Here is a 27439-nt window from a genome sequence, read left to right as displayed (position 1 = left end):
ACCCACCCCAATTACCGGGGGAGTTCTTACTCTGCTTTGTAAAGGGGAAATCGAATGGAGCACAGTCCTTGGCCCCGAATGGCATCATTACACTACCTACATCCTCTGGCTCCACATACAAATCACCTACTTTTTCCCTTCTTATCCTTTTACCCTTAATGTACTGAAACAACTTATGATTTTGCTTTATTTTACCTGCGAGTATCCTTTCATATCCCCTTTTTGCTCTCCTAATTTCCTTTTTAAATTTCTAATCATCAAAGAGAAGCACATCAGCTGATTGGGATATTCTCTCATTTGCCAAACCTGCTTGGGTAGGTACAAAACTGCCGTACAAAATATATATCACCTCCAACATACAAAAGATCAAATAAGTTCCTCCAGATGTTAGATGAAAGGAAAAGATTGCCTGTTTTAAAGTAATGAAACAATATATTGGAAATGCACAGCATCAGAAACTCTGCTGAATGTTTGGCAATCCAAAATGTTGAGCCAACTTTTCTCCACAATGTTAACAGATCCTTTGTATTTTTAGAGCATTTACTGCTTTCCAGGTTTCCAGGATTAGCATTTTTAAAATTTCTGCCAAATTAGTGAATGGGAGTAACCACCTCCTGGCAACTACTAATCAGAATAAGAAGGCCCCAGAGGTCAGCCAGAAGTATTCTATTAACCCTTAAAATAATTTTGAATTAGACAGCTCACCGTAGAAAATCAGAGACAAAGAGCTTGGGAATAGAATCCAATGCAGCTTGCAGCCAACATAAAGGCAAGTTTATAGTTGTGATGCCAAGAAATTATAAAATTATTTTCACTAAATATGCAGATCACACACCAGCATGTTCAAGTAACCAGTTCCATAAAACATGGATAGGAAGAATAATTCTTCAACATGAACAGAGGAAGCTGGAAAAAAAAACAGGTTTGCCAGCACCCATCAGGCGAGAAACAATTAATCTTTCGAGCCATGGTCCCTTCGGCGGAACTGAAAGGAAGGAATTTCAGTTTCAACGAAGGGTCCGTGACTCGATGTTCAATCTGACGTGCTGAGTTTTTCTGACTTACTCTGTTCTTGTTTAAGATTCCAGTATCCACAGTATTTTGCTTGGATAAGAATAATTCATATATACATGCCGAACATTTGCAAATATTAAGAGGGATTGCTCTTAGGAATTTCATCTGTGGGAGTCTCCCCAATTTTGTATTGAAGGAGTAGAGGTGTAATTGAGCCTCTACAGGGATCTCATCTGTCCTCTGATGACCGCGGCCTTCACAATGAAGAACATTACTTGTGCAATTCTGGGCAATGCAACTGTCTAACTGGGAGACATCTGTTTTTCTTTATTTCTAGAAAGAGAGATCCCTTTAGGTTTGTTTCTCCTGTCTCACAAAGAAAAGGATTTGACAGTCTGAAAAATATAATTGTTTTGAAAATTGTTCGGAAGGGAGGTCTAGTTCCATTGTTAAAGCATTACAGCACACTTATTTGCAATTTTTGTTGCCATCTGGAAACATTTCAAGAGGATTTTAAAGAATAATATATTGGGCCTTAATGTCTGAGCTCCCCAGTGTTGGATTTGGGAGGGGGGTATTGGATGTTCCCATGTAAAATTTGCACGGCAATTGCCCAGAAGTGCAAACTTCCCCAGGGCAATTGGCCAGCATAGGGAACCACCCAAAAATGCTATTTAAATCACAAACTTTGGATGGTTCCGACTGGGTTACACCAATAGTTACCCAGAAAACATTAAAACTACTTCTAACTTGGGTAGCTATTGTAGAGGGTCACACCAACCCCCATGGAACGCACCCGAGCCTCCGGGTGACTTCTCCCAACCCTCGACTACCTCCTCCCCACTACAAGATATCTTGCACCCGCAAGGGTCTCCTCTCCCCACCCTTCCCACTCTCACATTGGATTGCAACTCCACTCCCATTTTCCTACCTTGCACTGGAGATCCATGTTTCTTGCCCCGACTACCGACTTGGGGCTATTGAGAAATGTGGACCTTAACTGCTCCTGGATACCGTGCGTGCCAGAGGAATTGATGGTATGCTTCCCTTTTTGTGGCACTAGCAGTCGGGGTGGTCTGGAGGGTTGTCAGGGCATGGGGGTGTTCGGTGGTAGGGTTTTCAAGTGTTTGTGTGAGTAGGAGAAGGGTTGGGTATGCAGTCGGGGAATTGGGGAATAATCAGTTGGTTAAGGGGTGTCTGGGTGGTAGTTAAGTGGTCAGTGGGGCGGTCTTGGTCAGTGGAGAGTGGGCAGGGGTGGTATGATGGTCAATGGAAGTGATTGGGGGCTAGTCAGAGTGGAGGGGGTATTTGGTGGTCAACACTAGTCGGGCGGTAGTCAGGTGATGGGGTTGACAGAATTGGTTGAGTGGTTGGAAGGGTAATCAGGGAAACTGGGAGTGGTGGAGGGTGGTCAGTAATAAAGTTATGCAGGAGTCACAACTGGTTCTAGTGCTTCTAACATTTCCTGGGTAAGCATTCTGCTAATTAAGTCGGAATGACCAGATGTCTCTGACTTTAAATTGGAGTTTCGGATAACTCCAGATGCTGGGCACTTAACCAACGGAAGTTGAAACTTCTCGGGCAATTCCTGTGCAGTTCTTGCATGCAGATTCTCGAGTATCTCCAGCACATTTTCCGGGGTACCTCTGGGGTTCGATCCTCCGGGAAGCGGAAGGTGAAAATGAAAATCGCTTATTGTCACAAATAGGCTTCAAATGAAGTTACTGTGAAAAGCCTCTAATTGCCACATTCTGGCGCCTGTTCGGGGAGGCTGGTACGGGAATTGAACCGTGCTGCTGGCCTGTCTAGTCTGCTTTCAAAGCCAGCGATTTAGCCCTGTGCTAATTCAGCCCAGGTCTGGGCCACTATAATGAGGAAAACCAGAATGACTTTGTGACGAGGCTGTGTGTGCACGTACACAAGATGGACATTGTAGCTTTCAAGGAGGGCAGTGAATGCACAGGTGTTTTGAGCTACAAAGGTAGATTTCATCTTTGGGTTTGATTCACAGGAGTGATACAAACTTGGAGGGGATGGTTTAGGTATTTTAAATTGTTAAGGACATCAATAGTGTACAAGTGAATATATTGTTGGATATGTTGCGATTTATATTGAACAGGGGGGGGGGGGGGTTGCTGGTGAGGGAGCACCTATTTTAAATGAGAAAACAAGGGACTGATGGTGGACATTTACAAGTTTCATTTTTCTCCGAGACTAGTCAAGTCGTGAATTCTGAAGGTGGTTGTGAGGACTAATTTCTTGTAGTCCTCCAAGAAGATGTTAGACCTATTTCTGGCAGAGAGAAGATAAAAAGATTTTTCTACAGTTAATGTAAGCATAAGTAAAAACCCCCAGCAAGGTACAGCATCATTATTGTTATAAAACATCATCTTATGCTGTTAATCTGTGAGAAATACCACAGGACATCCATGATCAGGTTAAGGGTACAATTTTCAGTTTTCAAATTTGGCAGTTGGTGAGAGAATTCCACTTCAGGAGCAGGATTCTCCGACCACCCCCCCCCCCCCCCCCCCCCCCCCCCCCCCCCCCGGCTGGGTCGGAGAATCCCAGGGGGCCAGCGTGAATCCGGCTCCGACGCTGGCTGCCATATCCTCCGGTGCCGGATTTCTGGTGGGGGCGGGGATTACGCCACGCCGGTTGGGGGCGAGTTCCGCCGGCGTGAAATGGACATGGTCCAACATGGTGGGACCTGGCTGATAGACTGGCTGGTGCTGTCCTCGGGGGTCACGGGGAATCTGGCCCTGGGGAGGTGGTGCCCACTGCGGCCGGGTCTGTGATCGGGCCCACCGATCTGGGGGCGGGCCTGTGCTGTGGGGACACTCCCTCGTTCCGCGCCGGCCTCTGTCGGGCTCCGCCGTGGCCAGCATACGCAAGATTACGCTGGCCGGTCTGCGCATGCGCTGACCGTCACCGACGGTTCTGCAGATGCGGCAACTTGCGCCGGCCCTTCGGTGCCGGTTGGCACGGCGCCAACCCCTCCGACACAGGCCTAGCCCCAGGAAGTGCAGAGGATTCTGCAACTTCCGTTTGGCCCAACGCCGGAGTGGTTCACGCCATTTTTCTACGCCGGCGCGGGCCATCGGGGGATTCGGGAGAATCCCGCCCCTGATGTTTAGTGTAAAGTTAAAGTTGAAAACATTAATCAAAGAAAAGGTTAAGCAGAATCCACTGTACATTAATAAATTTTACTTCTGAAAATTAGATTTTTTATTCTCATTTCTAAGAATTCTCAGGACAACTTTTTATAGAATAGTGTAGTCATTCTTGCAATTAGGTTTTAAGTATTTTCAGTCACTTTGAATTCATTCAATTGGACTGAAACAGCTCAGAATTTCAATGTAATTATTTTTTTAATAAATCAATGTAAAGTCAAATGTAGTAAATTAGTAACATGTGAACAGGGCAGTAACTTTGCATAGATCTGATAAATTTAAAGCCTGATAAATGAACACCAATTTGGATTTTTGTAGATCACAAATGAAAACTAACATCTAACTTAAAGACTTGTTGCAAGAGTCCAAACTAGAAAGAATTATAGGTACTTGTTTGAGAAGCGACTGGTTGTACAGTGCTTTTTATGTTTTTGTTTTCTCTTTTCAAATAGGGAATAAAGTATGTCATCCTTAAACCTGCTTGGGATGGTGCATTTGGAGTTGCGGAAATGGCTTTTGTAGATGATTCAAAAAGATATTTTGATGCCACCTTTCCTGACAAAGATCCAGCAAACATACGCAAGTGGTGATTTTTGGACCCATCAACTCGACTAGTAACAGAGGGAGCACTGCTTAAAAGATGTAAAGAGGACAGAAGTAGCTGCATACTAGCCAGTGTGATCACACAAGCAGAAGAGGTATGTGATAGAACATATATGTAAAATTCATTGTTATCAAGTTATTTATATGCAAGTCACTAGTCAATGTACTGCACAGTTGTTATCTTCACACTTCAGCTTTATGTGTCTTTTCATATTTATCAATGATCCATTTATAAAACATATGCTTTTTTGTGTTAGTTTTCGAATTGTTTCTTGTGATTAAGACAATTAAAAATACATACAAATTTGCTGTACTTGACTCAAATGTTCTTGTGGGTTCTTCCAGAACGTGACCTGGTTTCCAATTTCAGTATTTCGTCCTTTGCCTTCTGAAGAGCCTGCCTCTTGCAAGGCCAATTCCATGCACTTAATTTAAAAACATTGGAATTACCTCCTTGGTGGAGAGAGGCTTGGTGGATGGTGGGATATAATTGCTGTTGGACAAATCCCACTTGGGATGGCAAGCTGGCACTAGATTTCTGAACTATGGAGCAGCTGAGTGGTGCTTTAAGGATCTACTGGTCCATTGGTAAAGAGATAAGTATCAACATAACCGCTGGATTGCAGTCTGCAATTTTTCAGCTAAAATATATTTCTTCTCTTCAATCATTTTGCTATCTAGGTTGAGTATCCCATATTTGTGGACAGCACGGTAGCATTGTGGATAGCACAATTGCTTCACAGCTCCAGGGTCTCGGGTTCGATTCCGGCTTGGGTCACTGTCTGTGCGGAGTCTGCACATCCTCCCCGTGTGTGCATGGGTTTCCTCCGGGTGCTCCGGTTTCCTCCCACAGTCCAAAGATGTGCAGGTTAGGTGGATTGGCCATGACAAATTGCCCTTAGTGTCTAAAATTGCCCTTAGTGTTGGGTGGGGTTACTGGGTTATGGGGATAGGGTGGAGGTGTTGACCTTGGGTAGGGTGCTCTTTTCAAGCGCCGGTGCAGACTCGATGGGCCGAATGGTCTCCTTCTGCACTGTAAATTCTCTGATCTATGATATTGGAAATTCCAAAATTTGAAAAGCTCTGAAATCCACACTTTTTCCAATGCCAGCAGTTCCTTGTACTGTGTCCCATTCCTGTGGCCGAACCCACCTGCATGTGTGTATTCGTCCAATTGACGGCACGAGTCTGTTGCACCAAAATAGGTACCTGATTCGGGAGGGAAGCCGCATACCCCCCCATCAGACGCAGCACCGACCGGCGACTCCGAGCAGTGTCCGAGGATCTTTGCAGCTTGATATTTCAAAATTCAAAAGTCCTGCAATTCCAAAATTCAAAATTCCAGAATCTGAGACACTATTGGCCTCAATAAGGAATACTCAACCCGCATTGGTCTGCACACTGAAGAGTGAGAGGTAACAATTGTGCTGTACGTAGGCTGGTGCCTTGCACATAAATAACCATATAACGACACTAGCAAAAAATACAGTCATCGTACTTTTATATCCGTATTAAGTAAATTACATGTCTTTGCATTCTGGGCCAAGTTAGTATTAAGAGTGGCTATTAAATAATGAGATTCCAATAATGATTAAGATTAAAAGTTTTACATTCCTTTCAAGATTGTGACTTAGATCCTTTCCTCAGTATTGAAGGAACTGGTTTTGTTCTTTACCTTGTGTACAGTTGCCCCAAAACATTTAGAAAACTTGCCAATGGATGTTTCCATTAGTTTAGCATCTATTTCAGTGCAGTGCCATCTACAGAGGACCCGAGGTACCTGTGAACTCTTCAGGCACCAACAAAGCACTTGAACCAATCAAATTAAAATATCCTCTACGAGACATGCATTGCAAACCAGAAAATTACATTTAAATTATATTTTACTTGTACATGATGTAGGAAATACAAAATGGATTAGGGAGATAAACATATTTGTAAATGTTTGTATATTTTAACATCTGTAGCATAATTGTTTCTCAGGAAATGAGACTACACACTTGTAAAATGAATTATTCGGGTCCGAAGAGATTATACAGCAATAGTTATCACCTTATGCCATTAAAGCTACTCTTAGTTTTCAATACTACATCAGCCCTAACATTTCCAGCTGCCTTCAGCATGGAGCGAATGGGTAAGTACCGTAGATTAATGTTGTTACAGTAATTTCAGTGCCAAGTCTATCGACGAGAACTGCAGAAATGCACCCCATGAAGAAGCAGGGTATCTCTGACAGTAACATTTGGATTTCTATGAATAATTGTGCATGTGTGGCTGCCAGAAGGTGTTGTCATATTTACCTTCATATCCTTACTGTTATCAGTGCAGCAAAAACTGGACTATTCATTTTCTTTTGAGTAATTTCCAGATGTTATTTCCCAAGGAGAATTTTGTATCACTGCTTTCACTTTTTATAGCCTGTTGAATGCAATCTGAATCTGAAGAAAAAAAGGCTTCCTCAGCAGTGATAGTTCTGCTGGAAACTTGATGCAACTGGCTATATTATCTGTCTGCCTCTAATCAAAGGTTTTGTAATATAGGAGAATGCCATGACTGCAGTGCCTCTTATTAATTGTCTTCCGTTTTTTTCCAGTTTCTTCATTCTAATTGTTACTCTTCAAATATATAGGCCAAAAATCTTTTTGTCAATTTTTTCTGACCATAAGTATTGCATGTACTGAACTATCAAGTCGTTTTTTCATTTATATCTTTATCATACTATAGATTTTGCAATAAAACTTTAATACATATTTTGCACTCAAAGAACTTTAAATTTAAAAAAGAACAGCTTTTACATCGTCAGGACATCTAAAGCATTTCAACTTACTGATAACCCTGAAAGGTCCTGGCGAAGGTGGCAGTGAACCACTGCTGTCGGTGTGGCTGAGGTGCTTCTAACAAAGATGTTAAATAGGGAGATGCAGGATTTTAAATTAGTGACAGTGAAGGAAAGGTAATGTTCCATGTCATTTTAAATTGTTTTTAAAGTATGGTCATTGTTGTGCAGTCAAATGGGGCAGCTAGTTTACACTTGGGCCCCACAAACAACGGTGAGACAAATTACCAGTTTTGGTCATTTTTGGTGGTATTATTTGAGGGACCATGTTGGCTGGCATCTGTAAGAATTATTTTTCCTTTGCTAGATTCTTGGGATCTTTTATGATCATTCTAATAGGCAACCAAGGCCTTGGATTAATGTCTCATCCAAAAGATAACACTTCCAATGATGCAACACTCCTTGCTACTTTACAGTCTAGATTATGTCTTTGTCTAGGTGTTTTAGATTATGATCTCCTATTCTGATCTGTGATAGGTGAATCACATCCTGATTCACCAAAACCATTTCACCATAAGGAACAAGTCATTGACATGATGGAAGATTTTCCGCTTTTCCTGGATACATGTTACTTCAACAACACTAAAGAAACTCAACATCATCCAGAACAAAGCAACCCACCTAATCGGCACACCATTCACTACCTTTGTCGGTCAGATTTGACCTTATTCACCAGGCTGGTAGAATTCAGTTTACGGAGTCGGGCCCAATCTCTTTTTTTTTTAAATTTAAAGTATCCAATTCCTTTTTTTTTTCAATTCAGGGCCAATTTAGCATGGCCAATCCACCGACCCAGCACATCTTTGGGTTGTGGGGATGAGATCCACGCAGACACTGGGAGGATGTGCAAACTCCACACAGACAGTGACCCGGGGTCAGGACCGAACTCGGGTCCTCTGTGCCGTGAGGCAGTAGTGTTAACCACTATGCCACCATGCTGCCCTCCGGGCCCAATCTTGAGCCACCTGAACTCCCAGAAAACTGAAGCTGGACCTGGACAAGCGGAAGTACCCCAGACTGATTCCATTCCCCAGGGTGCTGATCGGAAAATACTCGCTGTTCTCCAGATTTGTATTCGGAAAAGGACTCTAAGCTCTGGAGTATCCTTATTAGGTCTCCCATGGTGGGCACCGAGTCCACGGTGTTAGTGAGGCCACACCTGGAGTATTGTGTTCAGTTTTGGTCTCCTTACTTGAGAAAGGACGTACTGGCACTGGAGGGTGTGCAGAGGAGATTCACTAGGTTAATCCCAGAGCTGAAAGGGTTGGATTACGAGGAGCGGTTGGGTAGACTGGGACTGTACTCGTTGGAATTTAGAAGGATGAGGGGGGATCTTATAGAAACACATAAAATTGTGAAGAGAATAGATAGGATAGATATGGGCAGGTTGTTTCCACTGGCAGGTGAAAGCAGAACTAGGGGGCATAGCCTCAAAATAAGGGGAAGTAGATTTAGGAACTTCTTCACCCAAAGGGTTGTGGATCTATGGAATTCCTTGCCCAGTGAAGCAGTTGAGGCTCGTTCATTACATGTTTTTAAGGTAAAGATAGATAGTTTTTTGAAGAATAAAGGGATTAAGGGTTATGGTGTTCGGGCCAGAAAGTGGAACTGAGTCCACAAAAGATCAGCCATGATCTCATTGAATGGCGGAGCAGGCTTGAGAGGCCAGATGGCCTACTCCTGCTCCTAGTTCTTATGTTCTTATGTTCTTCACATGTAACTAAAGATAATCTGTGTACAGGGACACCTATGTCTCACTTCACCCCTAACTATCCTTTTCCACTTGTCCGAAGCCCTCAGGGCAATGGCCAATGGCTCAATCGTTAATGCAAACAGGAGGAGAGACAGGGTTCCAACCTCAATGCTAGAAGCTTGGCTAAAAGTTTATCGTCTATGCTAAGCAGTGAAATAGGATGGTACAACCTGTATTCCTCAGGATCCTTGTCCTTTTTCAGGAGAAGGGAGATGGATGCCGGCACAAGCGTTGCAAGAAGGAAACCCTGCGTCAAAGCGTCATTGAACATCCTCATCAGGAACAGAACCAGCAGGTCCACAAACTTCTTGTAAAATTCCACCGGGGATCCGTCAGGTTTGGGTGCCTTCCCTGTTTGTATCTCTCCTATCACTGACCGGACCTCCTCTGGACCCAAAGCCTTTCCCACATTCCCTCCCCCACCTCTGAGAACTCCAAACCCTCTTTAAAAACTCTGTCATATCCGACTCTACCCCTGGCGGCTCCGACCTGTAAAGCTCTCGTAAAAAGTCCGTAATGCCCTGTTCACTTTATTCGGGGCAGAAACCAGCCAGCCTCCCACCTCCCTGATCTGGATAATTTTCCTAGAGGCCATCTCTACCTGAGCTTGTGAGCTAAACGACAGCTTGCTTTCTCCCCATATTCATTGGTAAACACCCTCAGGTGCCACAACTTATCAGTAGACTGCAGGTCAAACTGCATTTGCATTTTCTTCCTGCTTGCAGGAGTTTTAGGGTTGGGTCACTCAAGTATCTACGGTCCACTTCCAAAATGTCATCAACTAACCTCTGGTGCTCCTTCCTAGCCTCGCTGTCCATGTGTGCCTTCTGCAATATAATCTCCCCTCTAATAACCGCATTCAATGCCTCCCATAGAATCGAGGGCAAAACCATCCCGCTCTTGTTGAACTGGACATATTCAACTACAGATCTCGTCACGTGGCCACAAAAGCCCCACATCCATCCTCCATCGGGGCTGGTTTAGCACAGTACTAAAGAGCTGGCTTTTGAAGCAGACCAAGGCAGGCCAGCAGCATGGTTCAATTCCCGTACCAGCCTCCCCGAACAGCCGCCGGAATGTGGCGACTAGGGCTTTTCACAGTAACTTCATTTGAAGCCATTTGTGACTAGCAATTTTCATTTCATTTTCATTTCCTGAGTGCTGCATAGGGCCCACCTCCAACACTAAATCTACAAAATGCCTCCTCCATAAATGCTAACAGTGCCTTTGCCACCCCTGAAATGGTAAAAATTTGTCTTAGATCGATCGAGTCACAGATCTAAGACACATGTTAAAGCTCTTGCCCAGAATCAGTTGATGAGTAGCTAGGTACAGTATTGCGGCCACAACCACCGTATGAATATCACATCATCCCAATTCAGGGCATACACGTTTACCAAGACCACTGACTTGCCCTCCAGTATATCTGTGACCATTGCGTACCTACCACCGAGATAAGCCGTCATGCTTTCAGCTATGAAGCAGATTCTCTTATTGATTTAAGATCACCTCCTCCTGGGCCCTATTGTCAAAGCCTGAGTGGCATACCTGGCTTACCCAGCCCTTCCGGAGCCTCATCTGGTCCCGCGCCCGCAAATGGGTCTGTGAAAACACATCGGCCCCCAGATTCTTTAGGTGAGAGACAACTCTTGCACTTTTCACTGGTTTTCCCCAGGTCCTGCACATTCCAGGTAACTAGTCTTGCCAGGGATCTATCACCCCCCCCCCCCCCCCCCTTTACCCTTAAATCAGCCATTTCCACCGTGATTAAGTCATCTGGTCCTCATCATGAATTCCTTGGTCCAATCCCCTCCTAAGATGAAAGGTGACCCCTCCAAAGGATGGGATAAAGAAAATCCCAGGGTCAATATTAGCTCTTTGTTCCGCCCTCCCCACTCCCTCGCCACCACTCTTGGGCTCGCAGACTGCCTACCACCCCAGCTAACCCCATCCCCCACCAAATTAACCAACTAGACTCATTGAACCTCATCTAACCAGGTCCAACAAATCGCAACCTCTTCACCCCCACTTCGCTCCTGTTCACTAGCCTGCACCTTCTTGCTAGTGAGATAGAGGATCCACACCGAAAAGACAACAAGTGTGTGTGTATCTTAACCCAAGTTTTAATACCATTACTAAAAATAATATAAAATTACAATCCATCACACATGGACACCTGAGAACATAAGAGAGACAACAGGAAGAAACTAGATGGGATCACAAATAAATAGTGATTTTTTAAAAAAACACTCCAAAGAAAGACACAAAGAAAAGTGAGAGATTAACAAAAAATAACAGATATCAGAGCAGTGAAGATATGAAGTATTAGCAGAGCAATTCTTCCAGAGCACTGCTAATATTTTGTAGCAGCAACTTTCAAAGTTCCAAGGCACTACAGGAGCATTATAGAACAAAATACGACACCATAGAGATCCACCTCCTCCTCCCCCTGTGTGTTTTGCGATGGCAGAGGTATCAACAATAACTCAACAGTGAGTTATTCTCCACTGCTGCCAAGGCGAGAATGGATTTGGTAGCTGGGTAATGGAGTTTGGAGCAGGGCTGAAACAATGGCTTGTAGGTCTAAAGTCGGGACACGTAAGCAGCTGTGCCTATAGGTTTTTCTCAAACCTGAAAGTGCTTATATCCCAGGTAAGACAAATCGTTCCACAGACAGCTTCATTGGACGCAGTTTAATTTCTGTCTTGTAGCCCCAGTTCCTATAACTATGTGGCTACAGTCTCTACAGCAGTCATGATAGATGAATGAAGTCCTTGATTGACAAAGTTACGGCACTGTTTCCTATTGACATTTTAAGAGCTCTGTGTTGGTAGCAAATGGGAGGGGGGGTTAGCAAATCCTGCATTGACTCAATATTATGCAGCAGTATGTTCATAATCATTCCGATAAAATGCATCCCCATTTATTTAGACTTAATTTATTTATTAGACTTCTCCCTACTGTTCAGATATACTGGCTACTGGACCTAAATGGGGAGGAGATGGTGCCTGGAGGCATATTTAATTATTAATATCATTTTTTCTTTTACTAATTGAAATACTAAACAAAAATTATAGGCTGAACCTTTTAACTGTAATTTATGTTCCTGTCTTATATTCCTCATTGATAGCAGCTAATTTATGGTCTTGTCTAATATTAACTAAAGATGATAAAATCTTTTGCTTAAGTAAATGATGCACATGGTAATTCTGAGGTTCCTTTGCTAAAATAACTTTTAAATGGTGTCCACAAAATTGATAGATTTCGGCATTGTTACAGATTTCTTAACAAGTAAAAACATGCATAATTTTACAAAGATTTGCTGCTCTTCCATATAATTGCTATTTAGTTTAACAATTTATTGGGCCTTGCATTTGTTTTTCGTTGATGTAACACAACATGCAAGAAATTGGGTGTTATCAGAATAATAATGGAATAATTCAATGCCTGAAATAATTCTGCCCATTGAGCTGTTTTACCATTATCTAGGTTGTAATATCACAGTAATCGTTGAGACATTAATGTGATATTTTCACATTCTTGCATGGTAGCTTACCATGGATGATGAATTAATGTTCCAATCGAGCTAACGTAAAAATGTAAATTAAATAACTGGAGAATTGAAAATTAACTACCTGACCCCTCTTAACAAAGAGTGACTTGGATTTTGTTGAGAAAATGGTGCATAAAAACCATCGTACTATGAAAACATATCCTAATGTGGTGGATCCTCATTTTTTTTAAACACAGCGATCTATTGAAAGTGGGTAGAATTTGTGCCAATCTTCTGCGAATGTTGTAGCAAAGTGCCAAAAGAACCCGCATGACAATGACTGGAGTCAGAGTCTGAAGATACCAAACCGGCACTATGGAAATGTCTGGGCCAAACTGACCCAAACCTTCAACAGCACTTTCCAAAACTGCAACTTCTACCATTGAGAAGGATACCATTGAGATGAATGGGAACACGACCACCTGCAGATTCCCCTGCAAGCCACACACCATCCTGACTTGATACAATAGCATTGTGCCTTCACTGTAACAAGAACTAACATCCTTCATCAAAATTAATACAGGGCAGTTTTTATTTTTATTTTTTAAAAAGCTAACATTCTGATACCACAAACCATTGCATAGCTTTTAAAACATATTGGGCAGAGAATTCGATAAAATCTGAAATGGTCACGAGATCATGATGCACAATTAAATTGTGCTTCATTCTACCAATGGAGGCAGCGTGCAAACTCAAACTGCTTACTCACTTAAATGATTTTTTGCAAGCAGTCAGCGTTAAGTGTGTTGCTGAGTGACTGCATGCCTGAGCGATGAATGCAAAATAGTGAGAGATTATCACCACTGAAAGTTAGCTTGCACCTCTTAAAAAAGAGGTACCATCTGGCTGGAGGAGGTGGAACTTGTGGAGGAGAATGTAAGTGTTGGAACCAACAATTCTACGGACATGTGCTTGTAGGATTAGAATAGCGGTTTTAATATACTTACAACAGAGCCAGCCTGTTAGCCGTTGAACTTTCAGTGAACTGGCCGGCTGACCCTGTGGCACTGATCTTTATACAGCAGCTCCCGGGGAAGGAGTCCTGGGCGGAGCCAAGGGAGGAGCCCCGTACAACTCAAGCATTCCCAGAGCTACTCCCCCTGGAGGTCAGATAGTGCAACTGCACTTACAATATACTTGCAATATAGACACATGTGTATATACAGGTTATAATCCGGTGTGAATCACATTCACCACAGTGAGCTAGAACTCTAGATGATGGCTCAACATGAAGAGACTAGGCTCTTTGGATTTTCTGATGCTGCACCGGAGACCTTTGGTTAAGATGATAGGAGGAAAAAGGAGCATCCACCACCCTAGCAAAAGAAGGTGAAGGTGAGGGTTGACATAGCTTTACAAGAAACTCATTTGGTTGATGAGAAGCATTTAAATTGAAGTGATAGTGGGTGGGGCAGGTTTTCTTTACATCCTTTTCGTCAAACAGCAGGGGAGTGGCAATCCTTATCAATCAGAATGTCTCATTTAAGGTTGCAACTTCCACTCAGGACAAGGGCAGTGGATATGTGATCATGAGAGGTGTGGTACATAGAATCATAGAATTTACAGTGCAGAAGGAGGCCATTCGGCCCATCAAGTTTACAGATCCCTGAACTATTCCTGGAGTTCATTACTTAAGAGCTCACCCGTTCGAAAATGTGGAGGTTTGATGTCTCCTTGATAAGAGATATGTAATTTACTGCATACATTTTTAAAAAGGAGTTTGGGGTTTTCCTCTCCGTTAACTCGACCCAAGATACTTCCCCCTCCATTTTGTGAGATACGTGTAAGGTTTATGCTTGGAGGCTGATTATTGCTTGTGCAGCTAATAAAAGGTGCGAAATGTGCAGAGCCAGCTGAGACTGGAGGGTTGTTTGGAGAAGCCGGGGGAGAATTATAAGAAGACTCCTTATAGACAATTGATGAAGGAGGCTGGTGCAGCAAGGGTGGCTTTGGACTCCTTGGGTGCGATTTAACAGGAAGTCCGTTTTTGGTGTGTTTAGCAGGGTATTTCTAGGTGCCTGCAGTGCTGAGAATAGCCCAGCTACCGAACTCTGTTTGGAACCTTGGTGAGGAACGCCCTGCCGAGAACACACTTACCCTCATTTCTATTTTTCAATCCCGACCCAATCTCTGGACCGCCTCTTGGACTCCCCACCGCGGCCTCTGGCTCCCCCAACTCCCCAACTTACCTGTTGGGAGGTGAGGTGAGGGGAGGACTGGATTGGATTTGTTTATTGTCACGTGTACCGAGATACAGTGAAAACTATTGTTCTGCATGCAGCTCAAACACATCATTCTATACATGAAAAGAAAATACATAATAGGGCAAACATAAAATACAGAATGTAAAAGCAGTCTCGGGTGAAGCATACAGGAGTTTAGCACTACTCAGTAGAGATCAGATCAGTCCATAAGAGGGTCGCTTAGGAATCTGGTAACCGTGGGGAAGAAGCTGTTTTTGAATCTGTTCGTGCGTGTTCTCAGACTTTTGTATCTCCTGCCCGATGGAAGAAGTTGGAAGAGCGAGTAAGCTGGGTGGGATGGGTCTTTGATTATGTTGCCTGCTTTCCCAAGGCAGCGTGAATTGTAGACAGAGTTAATGGATGGGAGGCGAGTTTGTATGATGGACTGGGCTGTGTTCACGACTTTCTGTAGTTTTTGTCTTGTCTTGGGCCGAGCAATTGCCATACTAGGCTGTGATGCAGCCAGATAGGATGCTTTCTATGGTGCACCTCTTAGAGGGAAGTAAGAGACTGCCGTATACTCTGTTTCATGGAGACGTGGCTTAACCCCTGCCTCGCCGGACTGTGCTGTACAATCTGATGACTTTTTGCACGTTCGGACCTAGCGTGGGGTCTCCGATTTGATTCTGACGGTGAGCAAGGACTCAGAAGAATGTGCCTCCTAATGGCCAATTTATCTTCTTAATATCGACTTGAAACTGCAATCTGAGGTTCTGGCCAAAGGGCGAGAAGATATCCTTCCGACAATCATGCGGGAAGACCTGACTGGGATTATGAGGGGACGATATTTGAGCAATTACATTAGAAAGCTTCTAAATGTGATACGGGTTCTTCAGAAGCATGCACTGGTTGGGCTGGTTATCGCTGATGCGCCTAAAATGACAGGTAGTTGATGATTATATACAGTGCCTGTGTCAAGATTCAGTCCTATTGGTTAGGTGTGGTCAGGGGAGAGGATTTTTGAGAGAGCCAAATCATGTATTTCTGATTCTGGGTCTCTCGGTCAGAAGAATCATGGATTCTGATGACCAAGGCAATATAATATTCTGAACTGTAATACTCTTAAGAATATCCTATGCTCCTGGATTACTGACAAATATCCTTCTATCCAAAACTGGCATAGGCTGAATATGGAATGCATCCCCATGGAATTTTTGACATCTGTTCCCTGCTCTAATTCCAATGCGTTTAGTAATGTAGCACCCCTATCTTAAATGTATCGGCTCTACTTTCGCTGACTTGCTTTTGCTTGGCTTTCCATGAGCGAATTCATCTTAGTTCAACTCAGTTTAATCCATTTCAAGTTGTTAGTCTCAATCGCTATACTTTGGATTATGCGACCAGTATTGTTAGCCTTCTGTGTTATGATCTTTCCCTCTTTTCCCTAATTGCTGTGGTACCTCATTGTTGGATGTTTTAGGGGCTCTGGTTCTTCAACTGACTTGTTCTGAATCTATTCAGAAATGTCATATTTGTATTTATGCCGGCAATAACTCTTGTTCTGCATGGGTGGCACAGGGATCAGAGATGGATCCAATTTCACGGCGCCGAGGATCCGGGTTTGATCCTGGCCCCGGGTCACTGTCTATGTGGGGTTTGCACGCTCTCCCCGTGTCTGCGTGGATCTAATCCCCACAACCCAAAGATGTGCACGATAGGTGGATTGGCCACACTAAATTGCCCCTAATTAAAACATTTAAAAAAAAATTAAAAACAAAAGAGGTCCATCCAATTGAGTCAAGACAAATGCAGAAACAGAGAAAAAGATTACATGTTAAAGAAAGAGCTTTGGGGAGCAGAATGGAAGCAACGTGAACTTGAGAGAAGCCCTGAAGATCTAAGGGGGTAGCCGAAGGCTGGTGACTTTTCTGCAGGTTTTTTTGGAGCAGCAGTGTTCTGCTGGCACAGCTGAACATCTGAAATTGTGCTTTGATGGTGAAGTTTGAGTGTACGTTAAGATCCAGAGAAAAGGAACCTTGGCACGCAAGATTGAAACCCTGAAGGTGGATCCTAGTTGGAGCCATCAAATGGAGACAACATTTGGAGAAAATTTGAAATGAAAATTGCTTATTGTCACAAGTAGGCTTCAAATGAAGTTACTGTGAAAATCCCCTAGTCGCCACATTCCGGCACCTGTTCGGGGAGGCTGGTACAGGAACCGTGCTGCTGACTTGCCTTGGTCTGCTTTAAAAGCCAGCGATTTAGCCCTGTGCTAAACCAGCCCCTAAAAAAATTCCCCTGGTAATTTCAAGGCGAATTCTTCAAATGTGGAGTTGGAAACCCTTACGAGAGAGTTTTGGTGAGACAGGTTGGCTTACAGTGTGACAAGCATTTAGGTGGGTTGTTGAAATTGCTTTGATCGCATATGTCATTTACTTTAGAATGTGGTTTTTCTGAGCACAGTTCACTATTTGGTTCACATGGACTGCATAGTTACCCTGATTATTAGAGTCTTAAGTCAGATATGGTAAATTATAGTTAGATATGATAAATTATTTAATTTTTCCAAATTTGTGTGCATTGGTAAAGATGTAGCTGAGGCGAAGGAATAGTGAATATTTGCTTAATTTTCTTGTCTTTGTATTGAGATCTTTCCAACATTTTTATCTGGTGTGATGTAATTCATTTTACTTGTTTAATAAATATTTTATTCTTTGTGTTAATAGTTCATCAGCGGACTCCCGTGAATTTGTTCAGGGCTTTCGCCACAGTTTCTTAAGGAAAAACATTAGGATCTATCCTGCCAGCTTTCACTCTGGGATCTGATTTGCCCAATATTAACATCAGCTGAATCGTAACAACTAGCACAGAAAAGCTGGGCCCTGTGCTGTAAATTTGATGAAATGTAAAGAATTCTTAAGGGGCTTGATAGGGTAGGTGCTGGGAGAACCTTTTTTCCTGACTCAGGAGACTTGAACAAGGATTCATCGTGGCAGAATAATGGCCCGACCATTTAGATTCATGACTAGAATTTTTTTCACTTGAAGGGTTGTAAATCTTTGGAATTTTCTGTGGGTTCTCAGTCATTGAGTATGTCCTATATATTTGAGTATATGTTGGATTCCTGTACAGATGGGCAATCATTATGGTAGATTACCATCTTGGCAATGAAAATGTACCCTTCTTTACTTAAAGATCATTTATAAAGGATTGGTTTAGTTCTTAGACATTCCATGTATTGTCATGGTGTGCTAGATCAAAGATATTCTACAGTAAGCATACAGACAAAAAGCCATCTAGACTCGAAACATTAGCTCCCTTCTCTCTCCACAGATGCTGTCAGACCCACTGAGATTGTCCTGTATTTTCTGTTTCAGATTCCAGCATCTGCAGTTATTTGCTTTTATTTTACCTTCGGATTGTTTGTCGTTTCATTATTCTTTAAATTTGGTTACTATTTTAAACTTTGAGTAAGAGTTGGTGTTTCAGTTGTTTTTGAAGACTGAAGTGAGATTTTGCAGAAGCAGGACATAGTTCAATAGCTATAACCAGCTAGCGAAAGAGTTTGCTATATGTTTACCCAGGTATATTACTGAGAACTTGGGTGGATCTTCAGACAATAATAGATAATCATGAATAGATGGAAAGTTAAAGTTTATTCTTGACAATAACCCAAGCTATGAGAGACAAAGAAATCTGTAATACAAAGATGGCAAAAGATCCAAAAGATTAACAGTGGCATTGTCATCACAATAACATAAAGAGGGTCAGTTTCTTTTGTATCGGACATCTAATACTTGGGAAACACAATGCAATCAGGAAAGAGAAAGCTAGGAGGATGCCAACTAATTTGCAGTTTCTTCTACAGAACCACCTCACCAGTGAATGGAATCATGCTTTTGTATACCAATAAAATGTTCCGATCTGATTTGCGAAGTATTGGGTGCTTTTTCAATGCCCTATGCCTTTAAATTGAACCCTGTTCCACATGAAAGAGAATAAATGATCTGCAAAGGAAAGGACGATTGGTTATAGAGTTCTGATCATAAAAGGCAAATTTTGTCCGATCAAAGGTAAATAACTGACGGGGCAGCACGGTGGCACAGTGGTTAGCATTGCTGCCTACGGTGTGAGGACCCGGGTTCGAATCCCGGCTCTGGGTCACTGTCCGTTTGGAGTTTGCACATTCTCCCCGTGTCTGCGTGGGTTTCACCCCCACAACCCAAAAGATGTGCAGGATAGGTGGATTGGCCACGCTAAATTGCCCCTTAATTGGAAAAAATAATTGGGTACTCTAAATTTTTTTTTTTTAAAAAGGTAAATAACTGAAACAGCATTGCATGATTTCAGTCTTACAGCCATACTTTCTGTTGTGGCCAGGACTGGCCTCTTTACTTCTGCAAAGGATCCAAACTGGATCAAGACTTGCCCTTTTGATTCCCTGGCTGCCAGGTTGGGACGTTGTCCTTGAGCCATAAGAGAATCCTCGATGTTTTGCAAAATAGTTGACAGCAACTACATATTGAGGTGCTATCCTTGATTTTCATTATGGAAGTTGGCAGGACAAAGTTAAATTAGTACATTGGTTGTGTCATCATTCTGCCGATGAGATCGGTCTGTGGCATGTCATTTTCCTCTGCATCATGCCCACTGAGTCATCTGTGAGATTCTTAGGAAATTATCAAGTGTCAGTGGAACTGATGTTCAGCTGCATTTGGATTCTGTCTTCCATGCCTATGCCTCAAAAATTGCTTTGCTACATTGGTAGTTAGTGTTGACCTTTATTTCTTTTTTACAGTATGGTATAGTTGATTGACCTTTCATTGAAGAATGGAAATAGAAAACATTAAGTTCATGACACCCATTCCTTCTGTCGGCTTTTACAATTTGTGCAGGTGATAATCTCATCCAAATACTACAAATAGATATATGCCTGCAAGTTTTCTCCTGGAACCTCAAATGTAATGAAGTGAATTTGTAGGATATTAATCAAAATGCAATATTCAGGTTTGACCACATGTTTCATAATTCACACAATTGTGGTCTAACCAGTACTGGAACCATGGGTGGGATTCTCCCCTACCCGACGGGGCGGGCCATACTAGCGGCGAGGATTGGCGTGAACCACTCCGGCATCGGGCTGCCCGGAAGTTGCGGAATCCTCTGCACCTTCAGGGGCTAGGCCGGCGCTGACTGGGTTGGCACAGCTCCAACCGGCGCGGAAGGGCTTGGCGCTGCACCAGCCAGCGCCAAAGGGCTTCCGCCAGCCGGTGCGAGTTGGCGCATGCGCAGGTGTGCCAGCATGTGCTGGTGTGATCCCAGTGCATGCGCACGGGGTTCTTCTCCATGCCGGCCATGGCGGAGGTTTATAGCAGTCGGCGCGGAGGGAAAGAGTGCCCCCACGACACAGGCCTGCCCGCGGATCGGTGGGCCCCGATCGCGGGCCAGGCCACCGTGGGGGCACCCCCCGGGGCCAGATCCCCCCCCTCTCCCCCCCACAAGGACTCTGCAGGCTGCCTGTAGAGCCAGGTTCCATCGGTAGGGACCTAGTTTGATTTACGCTGGCGGGACCTGCCAAAAACGGGACCTGCCGCTCGGCCCTTTGGAAGCCAGAGAATCGTCGGGGGGGGGGGGGGGGGGGGGGGCGTTGCCAGCGGCCGCCGGTCGGCGTGGCGCGATTCCCGCCAAATGTCCGGCGCTGGAGAATTCTGCAGCCAGCGTTGGGGTGGCAGGACAAGATTCACCCTGCCCCCGGCGATTCTCCGACCCGGTGGGGGGTCGGAGAATCCCGCCCATAGTTTTCATAGTTCTCAACAGGGTCATGAGGTGTAATTTAAATTCTGTGTAAGTGGGATTTTGAATGAGTTAGGATATTTCCACATCTCCAAACAAGAGTATGGTAACCTGCTCTTGGGGGTATGGCAAGAAAGCCAAACTTTAAAAGCAGTTTCTGGTTCCAAAGACTCCCATACTGCAGTTCTTTCCATATGCCACCAATGATTGACTCATGTCTTCACATTAAGGATATTCTCCCTCATATTGTCTGGCACGACAACCATGTTAACTAGGGTTAATTTCTAACATGAGGACAGGCCAGAAGAAGCATCAGGGATACCTAAAAATGAGGTGTTGGCCTGTTGAAGCTGCATCACAACCAAGTTGCATGCCTAACAGTGGAAACAGCATGCAATGCACAGCACTAAGTGATCCCATATCCAATGGTTCAGATCTAAGCTCTGCAGTCTTGGCCCTATCAATTCGTAAATGGATGAGTCCAGCTTCAAGATGTGAGAAGCTCAACATCATCCAGGACAAAGCAGCTGGCTTGATTGACAGCCCATTCACCACCTTAAACATTCACTTCCTCCACCACAGATGTACAGTGGCAGCAGTGTGCACCATCCACACGATGCACTGTAGCAACTCACCAAGGCTGCTTTGACAACACCATCCAAACTCATGACCTCTGAAATCTATATGGACACAGGCAACACAGCAGCGGGATTGTCCATTCGTGCCAAGTGCCAATGGGATTTCCAATTGTGGCCGTCCCATGCCACTGGGAAACCCGCAGGCATGAGTGCATTGCCAGTGGAACGGAGAATCCCACCGGTGGAGAATCCCGCCCAACATATCCAAAACTTGAAACTCGTCATGTGATTTCCAGTAAATCAGTGGCTTTTGGCTTTACCAGCCCTTTCCCCATCAATTAACTTGATTGCAGTTCAAAGCAAACAGCCCTTCCCCCTCAAGTGCTGGTCAGGTGATTTCTTCAAAAAGGCCTACTTGTTGACAGTCCAAGGTGAATTTATGGCCTCGTTTTAAAAAGAATACAAGGGTAAAATTCTCCACCTCACGAACCGCGATCGGGCGGAGAATCAGGCTCCCAGTCAAATTCGAGGTCATTGCCTGGTGTCGATTCAGGTGCCATACTTGGGTACCTCACTGGTGGTGATAATGAGGTTTGTGCCCCAAGCCGGCAGCATTATGCAAAATGACATTTGCATACATTTAGATGCGATTAGTGGGTTGGATACTGTGTGCTCCGTCCTTCCATGATTTCCGCTCCTCTCCGGCAGACACCTTGACAATCTATATGGTACCACAGAAAAGGTTAATATGTTGTTAGAATCCTGGGCTGGATACTCCGTTTCAGCGGCTAAATGCCGTCTCAAACGGAGAATTTGCGTGCGTTTTATGATGCCAATATTGGTGCTGAACCTGCACCGATTCCTGAACCAGGAAGGGGCTAGCAACAGTGCCATTGAAATTCTTGGCTCCCACGCCGAAAACAGCTAGAGAATGGCCGGGTCCCTGGCCGCACACATGTGCACGGCGACGACCTGCAGCGGTCGCGCCATACAACATGGCGCTGGTCGTGCTCAGACCCAACCTGCCATTCGTGACCCCTCAGGCTATCCCTTGGCCACCTCCACCAGTTCCCGCAGCCCCTCATGGAAGCCCCCTTGGCCAGCGGCACAGTTCCCAGCTTAGTGTGGTGGCTCTAGACATAGTCTGCAGCCGCCGTGCCGGCTTCTCGACCGCTGAGACCACATGTTAGCTGCGCGGTTGGGAACTCGGCACATCGGGGGTGGAGCATCGCGGGATGGCCTTCCGATGATGCACCAAATGGCGTGCAGCACGCAATTACGCCACTTCTGTGGGGCGGAGCATGGCTGACCAGCATCAAACTGGTGCCGGCCCAATTTGGCCGTCGGAGCCCATTCTCTACCCAATCACCAATTATGATATTGGCGTCGGGCAACGGAGAAATCCGCCCCGTTTCTTTGTGTGGTACCATATAGATTGCCTTTTGGAAATCTAAGTATACTCCAACTATCGACTTATTCTTCATCTACCCTACTTGTCACCATCCCAAAAAACTGATAAATTTGTCAAACGTGCAATCTTCAATGTTCCAGCCAATTAAAGGTTGGGGAATGGAATCAACGTCCCATCAAAGTTGACTCGATGCTGGAGGGCCAATGGAAGGCACTCCAGTGTTGAGTGATCAGCAGCTCTACCAGCTGAAGTGGGGACTACCAATCTGAGCATGGATACGGCAAGGGAGAAACGAAAGTATTTTGATTTTTAATTTTCTAACAGTCAAAGCTACCTGGCCATGATCCTGGAGGGCAATTCCTCCAGGGGATGACTAATGGCTCCGAGTGATCGTTATGGGTCCTTCATTGAAAATGGCTCGGGATTGTACCATTGAATTTGCACAGAGACCAGTGGCACCAAATTGCATGCCTGCCTGCCCGCCTACTCCATCTCACTGTAATGCTAATTAGATCTAAAGCATTTGCTGCTATTTGAGCCATTAATTTGCCTATCTTACTACAAATGCTTATTTGCTTGGACCTCATTCACTGATTACTGTTAAACTCTTAGTCCTTTCTTCTCCCACTCTGTTTGTCTTTACCCAAATCGCTATGCTATTCTGCTGCCTCTACTATTTTCTTTAGGTTTCTAAATCTCCCTTCAACCTTTTTATTTTAAAGCCCTATCCAAACCCCAGTTATAAAATTCGGCAGGACACTGAGTCTCCTAAATGGAATAGGTTCCTTTTTCGCCAGTACTGGTGCTAGTGCCCCATGAATTAAAACCCTTTTGTCCCACACCATTCTTTGACTCATGTGCTTAATTATCTCACTTTTTTGACCCTATACAACATGACGTGTGACTCATATATAATAATGCAGAGTTTATTACTGAATTTGTGCATTTTTATTTGGACCCTTTGAACATGGAGATTTGCTAGAGGTATTTAAAATCAAGAAGGGTTTAGATAGAGTAAACGTTTCATTTGCCTGAAGAGTTGATCACGAAAGAGTGCAGATGTAAGATGACTGGCAGAAGAAGCAGAGGCAACATGGCAAAAAGATTTTTACCTAACAAATGGTTTGGAAGTGAAATAGATAGGGTGGTGGGTACAAATATAACAAACTTCAAAACGAAGTTGAAAAATTCCTTGAAGGAGAAGATATGGGGAAAGAGCAGGCAAATGGAACTAAGGGGATTGCTCTTCAGAAGAGCTGGCACACACTTGATGGACCAAATGGCTTCCTGTGCTATACCTTTCTATGTTTCCAAGATCTATTCACAGTAGACATTAATGCAATCATTTGTGATTTGATTACTACATTAGCAAAAATTCACAAAATAACTTAGAGAGCTATTGCTGATATTTTTTCTAAAGTATAGAAAATAATATTTTGGAATTTGCTACTTGAAAGATTCCTCTACTTTAAGGAATGCTTTGAAATAAGTCTTAAAGAAATAATACAGTTCAAGCCTTACAAACATTATACGCACTAAGTACATAAAACAAAACAAAGTAAATGAATGAGTTGTCTTAGTATTCTAGCCAACATTCTTCTCTCGCCTTCGCTATCAAAAAAGGCTTGCGTAGTTATTCGTCTTATGGTTACTTGTTGAATTTTGCTGCATGTAAATTTGGTGCCACATTCACCAAGATGAAAACAGTATTTTTAAGTAATTCATTGTATTTGTAGCACTTTGGAATATTTCTGAGAAACAAAATAAATGAAAGTTCATCTTGCTTTCCATTTGATGTGCCCTTTGGAAGTCATTTTGACATTTTGCAAGTTCAGTCCTATTGTACATTAAACAAATACTAATGTTTGGTTTTGGATTTGGATTGATGGTCATCAGTTCACATGGAACGCTTCCTCTTTGAATCCATAATAAAAAAATTTTAAACATGCGAATCAGAAAGTTGAACAGGATATGCAAATTTGTGGTAAACTGTATAATAGACCTTTTTGATCTGCCACAGATGAATTGGGAATAACATGCATTTGCTCTCATGATTCTTGCTGTGTCTGTTCCTGTTAGAACTTACTGCTGTGTTTCCGTAATAATGTATTTCAGAATCCACTGTCTAAATTATCCTGGAGGAAATCTCTTGAAGAAACTGAACAAAGAAGGGACTTCTTGTCTCACAATACAATTAAATAACTCGCATTTAAAATATTTGTCTGAACTAACTGAAGTAGTCAATATGTCAAGTAGGAAAGCAACATGCAAGATAATTGTCTAAGGAGAGGATTTGGAATAGACTGATTTGCTTTGAAGTTTGTTAGAGGAAGTAAATGGATATATCCACTTAAACTATTTGTGTAAGCTAATACAATAACTTTCATAGTGTAATCACTTCTTTATTCCCTGCAGGTCATCTGGCCATTTTAGTGAAGTGCAAAGGGCTTTGCATCCTCCTCAGACACTGATGTTTCATTCATGTTGGAAACATGAAGCTATGAAAATAAGACAAATAAATCATATGTTTGAACAGCTGCTATACTGTAACTTGACTTAGATGACAGTGAATATGATGAGAACATTTGCCAAATAATACAGGATGCATATAAGAGCATCATGATATTCAAAATATAAACATATATTTATTTGGACAATTAATGTATGTGTGGGAAACCCTAATTTCTTTAATATGAATTGAAAATGTTAGAAATTTTATTGGGCTGTAAACAAAGACATTCTCTCATTTTGAATAATCAACTACAGAGTTGGAATTTAATTATGCACATGATTATGTGGATAATCTGTTGGAATACAATACTTTTTTCTTTCAATTGTGTAAATTATTACAGTGTATTAATATAACTTATAAATATATGTTATCTGGCATATGCAGTATACTGTTTTAATGGATTGAAAGGGTTGCATTAGTTATTTGACCATCTACAATTATGAAAATACTTTATTCAAATATTTCCCCTCCACCTCTAAAAGTTCTATTAGCATCACAAATCCTTCCATACTAAACTCAGTTGGTCATTCTTTGTGGGTGTATTCAGGCTGTGAATGGTTGTAAGCATCAGCCATCACTCAATTCAAGGATGATATTTACTTAGGGTTGCAAGTTTCTGCCATGGGTTTTCATGTGAATGAACAGGCCAATTCTCGATCCACAGATATTTGGACACATGGGGCAGGACATCCCACATGGTAGTGGGATCTGAAGTGCAGGATTTGCTTCCTTTTATTTTCTTCCTCTATCACCACCCTGCCTTATCATTAAGGCATCTGGGCTCAAAACATTTGGACGGACACGTTGTCCCCATTTTGAACGACTGGTAACAAGCTCTTTGCAGTCATTAATTAATTAATTAATTAATGTCACTGCTACTGTACTTCAAAGAGAGCTTCAGAGTATCTTTACCCTCCCCTGGAATGTTGGCCATTTGAGAGTTAAGAAAGGAGGATCTGGTGGAAATTTTGAACTAATTCTAGCATTTGAAGTTTCTCGTAAGCGGAGTAATTGGTGAAATATCACTATAAGCAGAAGTTGCATCCACGTCTTTAAACTAATACTGAATGAAGAGTGATTAGCTGATAACTGAAATCAGCCTAAAAGCAGCTTTTAAATTAAAGTAGTTGAATACTTTGACCAAAGAAAATATTGGCCAGATTGTGCCGTTGGAGGTCAACACTGCAAGTAAGATTCGCCATGATACTTTTTAGCTGAAACCAAAACATTGCTCACCAAATTTCTGAAAATGCAAGCTGGTACCTAAATTCAATTTGGGTCTTTCAACTGTAAAATGTATAATTTCACCGAATGGAGGGTAGAAAAAAATTCCAATCAATGTTTGTGGCATGTTTGCTTTGGAAAATGTTTTTTTTTTGTGCAATGTATTTACAACTCATCTTTACAGTGAGGGACGTAAAGCATCTGGGACCAGAGTGAGCAGGAAAACCTACAGAGTATTTCCTCAAAAAATGAGACTTAACAATCGGAAATTAAACACAGGAAGGACTGCGAAGGGAATGTGAACAAGAGTGGTTGGGTTCAATTGCAGATCAGGTAGAGAAAGTGAAATAAGGAGAATGAAAGAAAGACTCAAGTATTTGTGTGAGAGAAAAAGAGACAGAAGGAATGTAAGAAAAACAATTGTAAAATATAAAAGTGTGCTTACCATTATTGTCCCTAAATATTTGAAACAGTTTAAGTCCAAGAAAATACAGTAACTTCATGAGATTCAACACAATTCAATAATGAGGCTGACAACAAAATACAACTTTTGTAAAACTAATGGCAGAAGGATATGACTTGAGCAACAACTTTTGGATGTTAGCATTTAAGCACATTATTTGTTTCTCATCTGAAGTTGTTGCATCCTTTATGCATAAATAACAAAGTGCCATTAGCCTTGCTGTTATGCCAACAGCAAACTCTGGGCCCTTAAAATTGTGCTCACCTTAAATCTTCTCATACTTTAGTGACACAATAAGATTTGCAGTATTGTTAATATTTTTGTTTTTATAGCCTGTCCAACT

The 27439-nt window shown here is 42.8% G+C and overlaps 1 long non-coding RNA gene across 10 annotated transcripts in view; it reads left to right on the top strand.

The window, feature by feature from the left end:
- The window catches only part of LOC119971332, a 508049-nt gene that overhangs the window by 101852 nt on the left and 378758 nt on the right, over nucleotides 1–27439 (top strand). For all 10 annotated transcript variants that reach the window (XR_005461812.1, XR_005461813.1, XR_005461817.1 and 7 more), the window contains one exon: nucleotides 4640–4885. This is a non-coding gene — a long non-coding RNA (uncharacterized LOC119971332). The remainder of the gene's footprint in view (nucleotides 1–4639; nucleotides 4886–27439) is intronic.

Source organism: Scyliorhinus canicula, chromosome 9, assembly GCF_902713615.1.
Source record: "Scyliorhinus canicula chromosome 9, sScyCan1.1, whole genome shotgun sequence".
Lineage (NCBI taxonomy): Eukaryota > Metazoa > Chordata > Chondrichthyes > Carcharhiniformes > Scyliorhinidae > Scyliorhinus > Scyliorhinus canicula.
The sequence above is the reverse complement of the archived record's forward strand: the minus strand, read 5'-3'. Positions and strand labels throughout refer to the sequence as shown.